Below are 11,063 nucleotides of genomic sequence, written 5' to 3'. Positions count from 1 at the left end.
TCTCTAGAGAATATTATCCTGCAGTTATTCTGTGTTTGACTTTTTCTAGAGCATCTGCAGAGGTAGGCAACCTGGGCTGTCCAGCTGTTGTTGAACTACGTCTCCCATCATCCCCAGTCACAATTTATTTACTGTAGTTCAACAGCAGCTGGATAGCCAAAGTTGCCCAGGTTCTTTTAACCCCATTGGCCCACGGTGGCAACGCCCCTGGATCGCTTCTCTTGCATTCTCTGTTTCACTCCTTCACCTCTCCCCAGCCTGACTGGGCTCATCCTGGGCATAATGCTTTGTCAGATCCCAGCAGGGAGAAATGCAGGAGGTGGGGGGAAAGGAAGTGACTGAAGAGGCTGTACGTGGGGCTCAGGAAGGTGCAAGAGTGAAGGCAAGGGATCAGGCAGATCCACTTAAGGAAGCTGCCTTGCGGTCTACCCTCAATCATTGTGGCCTCTCTGTTTCAATCTTTCACCCCGAAACTGACTAGGATCTTCCTCGTCAAAACACTCTGTCATTTCCTAGGAGGGAAAGATTGGGGGCTTTAAGGTAGGGTTGCCATATTCTGGCTTTCCAAATCCAGGAACCTAATTTGATTGGTCCAGAGTCAGCCAGTGAGTTTCATGGAGGAACAGGGATTAGAACTTGCATCTCCCCATTCCTAGTCCACCCCCTAACCATTACACCATACTGGCTCTTAGTGGCATATGTTCTTCTTGGAGCATATTTAGTGGTAAATATACCAAAGAAATGAACCACCACGTTTCTGAGGAAATGTTGAGCAGCATAGTGACTGCACATTTTGCTCCATAACTCCGCTTCTACAAGGGCTAGAGCTTAGCTTTTTTAAAAAAATAAGAAGTAAAAAATGAAAGCTGAAATTTTGGGTGAATCTGGGTGGGCTAAGCAATCTGAGTGAGATGCTTAAAATCTGGGTGAAACCCGGAATTCCAGAGGGCATGGCAACTCTACTTTAAGGAGGCTGTAAGGAAGTTGGGCAAAGGAAGACTAGGAATGCCCCCCCGCCCGCCGCCCGCCATGCCCTAAGGGACCTGCCTGGTGGTCTAGCTCCCCTACACCTTTGGATCTCACTCTTCCAGCCTCTCAATTTTGTTCTTTCATTCCTGACCTCACAGCTTGGTCAGATCCTAGAAAGGAGACTAGTGATGTGAAGAGGCTGTAAGTGGGTGCTGGAAAGTGGTGGAAAGAAGGCAAGGGGCCTGGGGCAGGGATTCTCAATGTTGGGTCCCCAGATGTTATTGGACTTCAACTCCTATAATCCCCAACCAAAGGCCACAGGGGCTGGGGATTATGGGAGTTGAAGTCCAATAATATCTGGGGACCCAACGCTGAGAATCCCTGGCCTGGGGTACACCCTGAGATCTCCAAACATGCCCATTTAATCTGTATAATTCAAGATAGCGGGCAGGTTGTTTTATAGCTGCTTTTCTCATACACACAAGGAAACCTTATGTAGATTAACTAAAGGTTTATTCAGAAACAACTCCATTTTATCCTCCTTTCTCTCCCTTTTCCTTTCTGATTCCACCACCCACACTCTCTACAGGATCCCCACTGGGGCAAACGTCTCAACCAAGGTGTTCTGTTCTGCCTTGGAAGAGAAATGTATCTTCTCAACAGCTGATCACTGTGCATGACTCTCAGTTTGTGAATTTATATATTTGAAGCAGGAAATACAACAAAGGAAACCGCGGAACCATAGAGAATGGATATTATTTACAGAGAGGCCAAACTGAAGCCAGATCATCCTGGAGAGAATCTATCTGTCTGGTCGTTAAGAGTCGACAACGCACTTAATCAATCAGTCAAAAGTGCAGTCTGCTTTTAGTGCCCTTGCTGTTGGCTGTTTGTTAGCCCCACCTTTACTTCAGGACTGGAATAAAAGTAACTAAAGCACTATTCAAAAGCTGGCCTAGATCAAGGAATGGATTAACCAAACACACCACAGTGTACAATTCTGAGTATAAGCATGCCACAAATATAAAGCAGGCAATGGTAAACCCCTCCTGTATTCTACCCAAGAAAATCACATGGCTCTGTGGTCACCAGGAGTCAACACCGACTCAAGGGCACAACTTTTCTTTAGAGTACATTATTCCAGATTTCCAAAGCAGATGAGCTTAGTCCATACCCTCCAACATTTTGCAGGTGAAAATAGGGGTATGTTTTTAACAACCAATGATCATACCAGGAAACACTGCGAAAGCGCCCCATCCCTACCCCGCCTGTTACATATTGCTGAAACCTGGATTCCACTTACAATATGCTGTGCATAGCAATGCATAATACCTTAGTCTTGTGTACCTATTGACATTCAAGTGGACTACAGCAGGGTTTAAAAGCAGGGAGTTAAAGCTTTCCACCTTTGAAACCAACTTGCTCCATAATGCACCAGGAAGGACATAAGGGACGGTTACAAAAAATAAAATAAAGAACAGAAAGGAAGCAGAAATAAATAAATACTGCATGATATGTTGCCTCCCTCCCATGCACACACACATACATGCATACACACACACATGTTGGCTGTGTCCCAATACATTTTTTTAAATGTATGCATACCTCAGGATGAAAAAGGCTTGAAAACATCTAGTAATAATATAACATATCTATAATTATAGTTGAGTAGCTTAGGAAATACTATTTTCTGGTCATATATTAAACATGCAGCTAATTTGTTATTTGCTTTCAGATATTCTAGTATTACCTGTAAAACTTTTATAATGCATATCATAATTCATATCTATTTACAAATTATTGCTTTGGTTTTTCTTTTCTTTTCTTCTTCTTCCCCTTCTTCCTATTAGTTGTTGTTATGGAATTTATATTAGCCTTTTAGGGGCCGTCTTTCATCTCTAGAAATAACTTTTTATTACTGAAATATACTGGGTAGACTTTGTGATGCATTTATTTTTCCTCTTTTTTTTTTGGTCAATCTGGAATTTAACGTTTAATGTCACTCATACTCCTGAATGGTATAGTTACTTTTTATTATTTCTTTATTAAGCAGGATTGGTGATAATTCGGGAAGAGGTTTCCATTTTCTTTTCTTTTCTTTAGATTATCTGCTATGCTACTTGTATTTTCTGTAAATTGGAAATTCAAGATGTCGTCATCTTTTTATTTCTTCTTATTCTAAAATAAAGATTCTTTCTAAAAAAAAAAGAAAAAGAAAAAGAAAGAAAGAAAGAAAAAGAAAAAACAAAAAGGCTTGAAAACACTGCACTTGACATGATGCACCCACCCACCCACTTGGAGATTTAACTTCTAGACCAGAGACACTGGTGAGGGAGCTGAATCCTGAATGACAGTTCTAGGAACACATGAAAAAAAATTTTTTGACCAAGACATCCCCAAGAGGCAAAAATAGGGACAGTGATTTCCTAGGGACTGTCCCTAATAGGGACAGTGGGAGCCTATGTTTCTGGTAGCTCCCTGGGAGTCTGAGATGCCTCCTGTTCTTGCTTGTGACCTACACAGTTACAAAAATGGAGATGAGAGAGTGGCTGAACACCTTTGGGAGGCTGCATTCTTTTTAGCACCGTACAAGTTGTGCACACCTGGCCTGATAGCGGACACATGCCAGAAAGAAGTAAGTGACTATCTATTCTCAGGCAAGTCTCCCTTTTACTGGGGTGATTCCGAATTTCTGATGCCTTCAGCATACAGTTGTGCCTTTAGTGAATCAACACCACCAGGAGGACAAAGCATGCACTACTTTCCTTTAATGTGTGTCTCATTTGGCATTCGGTACCATTTGCAATTTGCTCAGTGTGCTCCAAATTTGAACAGTAGGGATGTACGAATGTGTTCAATGTAGAACCGGATCGGTTCAACAGTTCGGGGTCGAACCAAACCACCTCGTTTGGTCCAACCCCGGACTGACTCCCTCGGGCCATTGGGGGGGCTTGCGAGTAATTTTTTTAAATTTTTTAAAAAAAACCTTTTAGTACTTATACCCTCCAGGGGGCTTCTCCGAGGCCACTGTGGGGGGGGGGGAATCCATGAAGGTACCCCCTCCCCCCTGCCAGCCTTCCTTGTGCCAAAAATCACCTAGTTCAGGTGTTCTTCAGCCCTTTCCGGGCCTTTCCACCATCGCAGTGGCCATTTTGGAGGCCACCCCACATGTGCAATGGGCCTCTGCGTGGCCAGGTCTTGACTCAGGCCATGCAAAGGCCCATTGTGCATGCGTGATGGCCTCCAAAATGGCCACCAGGAGGGGGAAAGGCCTGGAAAGGGCCAAAGAATGCCCGAATTGGGCAATTTTTGGCACAAGGAAGGCCAGTGGGTGGGGGGGACCTTTGTAGACCTCCCCACCCCACTGCCTCGGAGAAGCCCCCCAGAAGGTGTAAGTACTAATTTTTTAAAAAAGGACTCGCAGACCCCCTGAACCAAACTGAACCCAGGGGATTCGATGAGGGGCAAAACCAAACTGGCCCAGACCTGTTCGGGTCCAGTTTGGACTTAAACAGAACCGGGCCATCTGGTTTTGTGCACACCCTTATTGAACAGCACTCAGGCAGTTCAAATGCAGTTGTATTTTTGCATCTGTATAATTACCAAAAGCCTGATAATAGATAGCAAGCTCAGGTTCCCAAATGCTTGCTGCTGGGGGAAGCTGTAAAACACAGACATGAATGCCAGTTGATTTTCATTAGGAAGACTAAGCCAGCAAGAAAAGGGATGATAAAAATAAAGGGTGGTCTTTGTGGATTACCATGACTACTAATAGTATTGCTAGTATTTATGATTTCCATTGCAACAGCATGGCACCCTAAAATTTTTTTCCCCCCAGCTTGAAATGGCCATTATGGGTTTTTGATCAAGAGCTGCCATATTTTAACCTGATGTATTCGTGCATAGTCCAACCATTCAAAACTTCAGCAGAACAAAAAAGGTAGGGCACTGGAGGCCACCGAAGAATCACCAGCATCCGGTCAAGGCTCTCTGACAGGGATGTGCACAATACTGGCCAGGCTGGTTCGGTTCGAATCTGGGCTGGAGTCAAACCCCGTCGGCTCGTACACCTCTATTCTCTGATATTGTGAAACCACAAGTGAACTCCATTGCCCTGCTGAAACAGTCAGGCCTTCCTGGATAGTAGCACCTAGTGGCCAAGCGGAGACGGCCCTTTCATGAGGTGAGGTGAGGTGGTTGCCTCAGGCAGCAGAGTATTGGGGTGCCAACAGGGTGGTAAAATGCCCCTGCCATTGCCATGGGAGCAGCTCTATGGGACCAATCTGACCCTTGCAAGCCTTGCAAGGAGAGTCTCTCCTCACACAGCTTACAGGAAGCAGGAGGAGAGAAGAGGAAACTGCTAGCACCCTTCCCTCCTCCCTGCCCTCCATGCACTGTCAAAGCTTGCAAGGGTTGGTTTTTGAGCTAGGGGTGTGGGGTAAGCAACAACCCCTTTGGCACAGGCAAGCGTAATGAAGGTCTAAGGGCTGTTTCAACACCCCAACTTCTAAGATATTGAAAAGTTGCTACTAGTGTGATGTGCTCAGCTGGCTTATGTTCATGGAGACATGGAAACTGAGATGGAGGCCGACTGATCCACATCAGTAAAAATGCCATGTGTGAACTAGCTCTCATATGCAAAGATCCATTTAAATCTTGCTTCTTCACATGAATCTGACTTTGCTCTTGAAAAAATATTTCTATTAACCAATGTCATACTTTAATTTTGACTGATTCCAATTTGTGCTCTGTACCATTTTCAACAGTTTTTCAGTTCCTTTTCCTCCAAGCCTTTCAATTTTGCAATAAACTTTCTAGAGGGGACTAATAGGTTAGCCTGCAGGGCTGACCTGACTCCCCGCCATTTTGCTTTGGCTCCTGAAAATTGGTCCACAGTATGAAATTTCATTCTTTCTTGTGACATTAGGTTTTAAACCACAAACTCCCAATTAGGCCCCTGAAGTCCAGAACAGATTCTGCAGCTAGGGAATACCTTCTGAGGGTGCCCTAAGATTAACTGCAGCCTAACCTATAAGGAAGCAAAAAAAGGCCAGGTAAAAAGGGAACCCAAGAGCAGCATGAAAGGGCAAGTAAGCTGCCTAGCCTGCCTCAGGGCGAGTTGTTTATGGCCTCTTTCAACTCCTCCTTTGCATGCTGCTGGGCTGGTAATGAAAAGGGGAAGGAAGCAGAAATGGAAATGAGGAAAGGGCAGTAGAAATGAGGAAAAAGCAGCATGCCAAGGGTCACATGGCATGCACGTCACATGGCAGCAGCTATTGCCCCCACAGTGGAGGCTGTCGTGGTGCTGAGTGTGTGTGTACTTGAAATCAAGCATTGTTTTAGCCTGTCTGTGCAAGGCAGAGTTCCATAGGCTGAATGCCCCTGCAGCCGCTGGGTGCCACTCTTTAGATCAAGGCATGTGGACAAGTTCATTTATTAGCAGATACTGAGGTCATTCATACAACCTTTCCCAGGGCTGGGGAAGCCAGAGGAAAAGCAGGAGCGGTCCTGCCTTCCCTCACACAACCACCACCGCCACCCTGCTCACTGTACATACTCCATCTGATTGCTGCTGTGGCGAGCAGAGCAGCAATAGATAGGCCAGATAGATCCCCTGCCTCCACGTATCCCACAATGCACAGCGATGCATGGTAGAAATCACTGAGTCCGGTACTCTCCCTCCCTCAACATCTATGGTAAAAATGGCTGCAGGCTCCACTGCTCCACTGTCTGGGGTCCACACGAACAGACAGTGGGGTGGGAGGGCATGCGGATGCATGATGTTCAAGAAACACACACCCAAAGCACTCTGGAGGTGTATAGAACTACAAGGGCTGTGCTTTGGATCTTGGCCTGAATACTTTGCCCTGATAACATTAACACTCAGTCCATGGGGTAACTGTTTCTTCAGTCATATCTTTCAATATATGGTACCCCCAGTTGATTCCCTCCTTTCCCTCTGTAATTTTAAATAACACTTTGTGTTCTAGCATCATGATGATGTATCACATACTAGTCATTCCTAAGTCCCACTGAAATTCTTAACTAACCTGTCCAAAATGTTACCTTGCCAAGGAATGGAAAAAGAAAAACCTTCCAAAAAGTAAATGTTAGTTTGATAAAGTTTGGGAGTTGCTGGGACAGGACAAGCTCTCTGCCCAACTAAAAGCGTCTGCTCCTCCCAGTCATAAATGCTTCTTTCTGGAGCATTAGTTATCCTTCTAAAATATTATTGATACCAAAACACCTGTGTATACAAGACCTAAAAGGTTGGAAATGATATTAATTGTATAATTGTATTTTAAAATATTCTGAAGTGATTAAGTAATAATCCAAAAACAAACACCAACCTGACGTGTTCTATTTATTCCTGAGTTTAATTTTAACTGTTCTTTTTTGTAATTCTTTTTCTTTTGTATGCTTCTGCAAAAATTAAAAGTACAGGGAGAAAACAATAACTTGTCCCAATTGCGAAGATTCTGTGCAGTCTTCCATTGGTATTAAAAAGACACTGAGGCTATTGCACATGTAAACAGCTTCCCCAACAGTACTGTGCAAGAGCACTTTTGTGAAAATACTTAAATCAGCTCCCAGGCAGTGGTGCAATGCTACTTTACCTGACCCCACAGGTTACCTTCTGCTTCAACCCCACCCCTGGGTGGTCCCTGTGCTCACCTGTCACCTCTGCAGCAGCTCCAATTAGCCCACTTCAAGCCCTTCGTCTCAGCCACCACAGCAGTGTGGCTTGGTTCTGTTTGCTAGCAGTGGCACACTATGATGACATCACGGCTTGGCAGCAGCCCATGACATCATCTTACCATGCTATTGCCGGCAAACAGAACCAAGCATGCCACTGCAGCTACTGAGACCGAGGTCTTGGAGCGGGTTTAGTGAAACCTCCGCAGAGGCAGCAGGTGCACAAGGGGTTCGCCTGGGGGCAAGAGGCAGCAGGTAATCTGGGAAGGCAGGTGAGGGGCCCTCTGAGGTCCCTTTTCTTGGGAGCCTAGGATGGCTTGTGCTTTTTCAACACATCCGCCCAATTTCAGATACGGCTCTGGTAGCAAGGACTATGCAGAAGGTGCTCTTCTGGGTACCTGGGCCTACGCCATTTAGGGTTTTATAGGTACTGTAATTACCAGCACTTTGTATTTTGCCTGGAATTTATTGGCAGCCACTGTAACATTTTCAAAACTGGGGTAGTGTGGTCTCTTTGCATTGTTTCAGAGACCAACCTGGCTGCTACATTTTGTACTAACTGAACTTCTGGACCATGTACAAAGGCAGCCCTATACAGAACACATTGTAAAAGTCAAGCCTAGATGTTACCAGCATGTGCACTACTGTTTTGAGGTTGTTCTCTTCCCCATTACAAGTATATGTGACTAGATTACTGTAAAAAGTTGTCATGTATAAGGTTGAGCTGACCTAGTTTTTCAAGAACATTTTCAGCAGTGTTGAAAACATCTCAGATTTTGACAGTTCTGGACATCTCTGACTTCTCTTGCTGTCACTCTTCATTGACATCACTTGCCCTCAGTGATGTCATCACACAGCCACATCTGACGGGCCATGTGGCATTGTCAGCATCCCATTCACTATGCAGGCTCTAATTTGTTGGGCTCCTGTGTGGCTGATCCTTAAAGGAGAAATAGCAGTGGAAAGGGGAAAAACTGATGGTGCTGCAGCAGCAGAATGGGAGAGAATTTGGATATTTTCACAATCTAACGGTGGATTCACACATAGCATGGAACCTACCTGCAGTTCTGGTTACCCAGTTGTCTGAGATCATGTGAACCCATCCAATGGCAGGAACCGCATGTTCCCTCAGGAAGGGAAACCTAGATCTGTGACCAAGAATGGAAGTCAAGGAACTTCAAGAACAAGCAAAGAAGAATGGAAGAACAATCAAGAACTGAAGAATAACCAAGAATTGACCAAGAAATATAATTACTTTTAATTAACCATTACTTTAACAGTTAATTAAAAGTAATGTAATGGATAACTAAAAGTAATCTAACCATTACTTTTAATTAACCATTACCTTTTCACGCAAGAATTAACCAAGAACTAGCTTAACCTGTGTAGAGCATCTGCGTACTAGTATTTGATGGCTCCCCTCACTGCCTGCCACAGCCCCCCTCACCTTAGAGATCTCTCCATCCTCACCTGAGCTGCACTCCTGCTGCTCCTCCTCCATCTGGTTGCTTCCATCCCCCTCACCCCTCTTGGTCGCAGCTGCAATGTTGCTGGCGCCTATTGGCCAAGCTGCAGCCCCCTATCCCCAGAGACCTCCTCACCCGAGCCCCACTCCTGCTCCTCCCTACAGGAGCAGCAGCAGTTGACTGAGCCCTTCCTTGCTACTGCCACCATGGCAGTGACGGCAGCAAGGAAGGGCCTGGTCAACCACAGCTGCTGGCTGCTCATTCCCCTCAGGCCGCTGACAGGCCCGGGCCTGTCCCTTGCCTGCCTCCCTCTGCCAATGGCCTCGGTAGCCCCAAACAGCAGCAGTGGTGGTTGACTGAGTCCTTCCTTGCTGCCACTGCTGCCATAGCCACTCATTCCCCTCATGCCACTGACAGGCTTGGGCCCATCGCTTGCCCTTCCTGCTTTCTCTCTTCCCCCCTTCTTCTCTTTCTCTCTCTTTCTCTTCCTGAGTTAACAGATCTTGTTCATCTTGTTTCCTCATCTAATTCACACAGTGGCAGCCTCTTTCTCCTGAAGGGGCTCTTTCTTATCTCACAACCCCTCTCTTCACAGACCCCTGCCCACTATCCTTTTATATCCTTTCCTCTCCTCTACAATCAAGAACATCTTCCAACCAGTAACAGCTGCATTCCAACTGCCCTTAACCATCACAGGCTACTCCTCCCTATCTGCATATTGAATCCCTACTGCCCAATCACCATGGTGCCACAGGCTCCTCCCCCTCCCTATCTGCATATGGAATCACCACTGCCCTATCACCATGGTGCTTCTGCTCTCAAAGGCTCCTCCTCCCTATCTGCATATGGAATAGCCACTGCCCAGTCACCACTGTGCTTCTGCTCGCAAACTCTCACGACAGCTGCCACACACAGGATTATCCACGGGTATGCCTTCGAGAATTATATATAAAGAAGATAACCAAGAATGGAAGAATAACCAAGAATTGAAGTCATCCCCAGTAATGTCCCAGCTTAGGTGCATGCTATGTATGAACCCATGCTCTTCATGGAACTCTGGTTTGTTCCAGGAGAACCCACCCCCTTTGCATTTGTGACCAATAGCTGTGAAGTAGCTGATGTAACGAAGGCTTGCCAGTTCAAGGGCAGCACATGATAGGCTAGAATAGCATCCAGGGCCTTGGTGGGAGGTGCAATCAGGGGGCGTACCTCTAGCTAAACTGGGCTACTTCCAAGAAGTTGAGATATGTGGCACCAACTTTAAGTTCCCTGCACATCTTGGGCTGGGGGAAATGCAGGTACCTTGCTATTTGTGAGCCCTCCCGCCACCCCAAGTGTTTTGGTGGAAATATTTCTCCCCTATTTCAATGGCTGTTTTTGACCTGAACCTGCTTTAGGAACATAGAAAGTCAGACCATTGGATGTAGCTCAGTATTGCCTACACTGATTGGCAGTAGCTTCTCCAGGCACTGAACCTGGGACCTTTGGCATACAAAGCAGATGCTCTGAACTATGGCCCCATCCCACAAAGGTCTTAGAAGCAGATACCATCAGGAGGGAAACATACCACTATTCCTTATTATGAGTCTTATATTGCCTTGTTAGCGGCACAGCTTCACCTTTCCCTGTTTTTCCGTCCATTTTGCTGAGCAGAGGATGTTCCACTTTCTCTTTCACACGTAATACGTTTGACCGACTTTGCCCATGTGCACTTTATATCCCTTTCGTATTTGAATCTGATCTTTTGTACGTGCTCCTCTTGAGCTGGGTTCCTAAAGCCACTTGAAGACGAGTTTGGTTCAATTTAACATTTGACGTCCTCTTTGACAGATGTCTATTGGAAGAAACGTGGTATTCCATATCTGGTGCGTAGCTTGCCCGATTGTCTCCTCGTACCAAATGGCTGGAATGCAAAATCCACTCAAGCTGCTA

At 45.7% G+C, this 11,063-nt stretch overlaps 1 long non-coding RNA gene across 2 annotated transcripts; it reads right to left on the bottom strand.

Annotated features, from left to right (window-relative positions):
- Positions 1-2,605: 2,605 nt before the first annotated feature.
- On the bottom strand, positions 2,606-10,655 carry LOC128342061 (uncharacterized). 2 transcript variants are annotated; one of them, XR_008314749.1, is made up of 5 exons: positions 9,136-10,655; positions 8,725-8,813; positions 8,395-8,605; positions 7,320-7,392; positions 2,606-3,165 (listed from the first exon to the last, which is right to left on the bottom strand). It is a non-coding gene; the product is annotated as an uncharacterized LOC128342061 (long non-coding RNA). The 2 variants fall into 2 exon arrangements; XR_008314748.1 differs by having other exon boundaries at positions 8,725-10,654.
- Positions 10,656-11,063: the final 408 nt, after the last annotated feature.

This window comes from Hemicordylus capensis, chromosome 2 (assembly GCF_027244095.1).
Source record: "Hemicordylus capensis ecotype Gifberg chromosome 2, rHemCap1.1.pri, whole genome shotgun sequence".
NCBI classification, from domain to species: domain Eukaryota; kingdom Metazoa; phylum Chordata; class Lepidosauria; order Squamata; family Cordylidae; genus Hemicordylus; species Hemicordylus capensis.
This window is presented reverse-complemented; position numbering and strand designations above follow the sequence as displayed.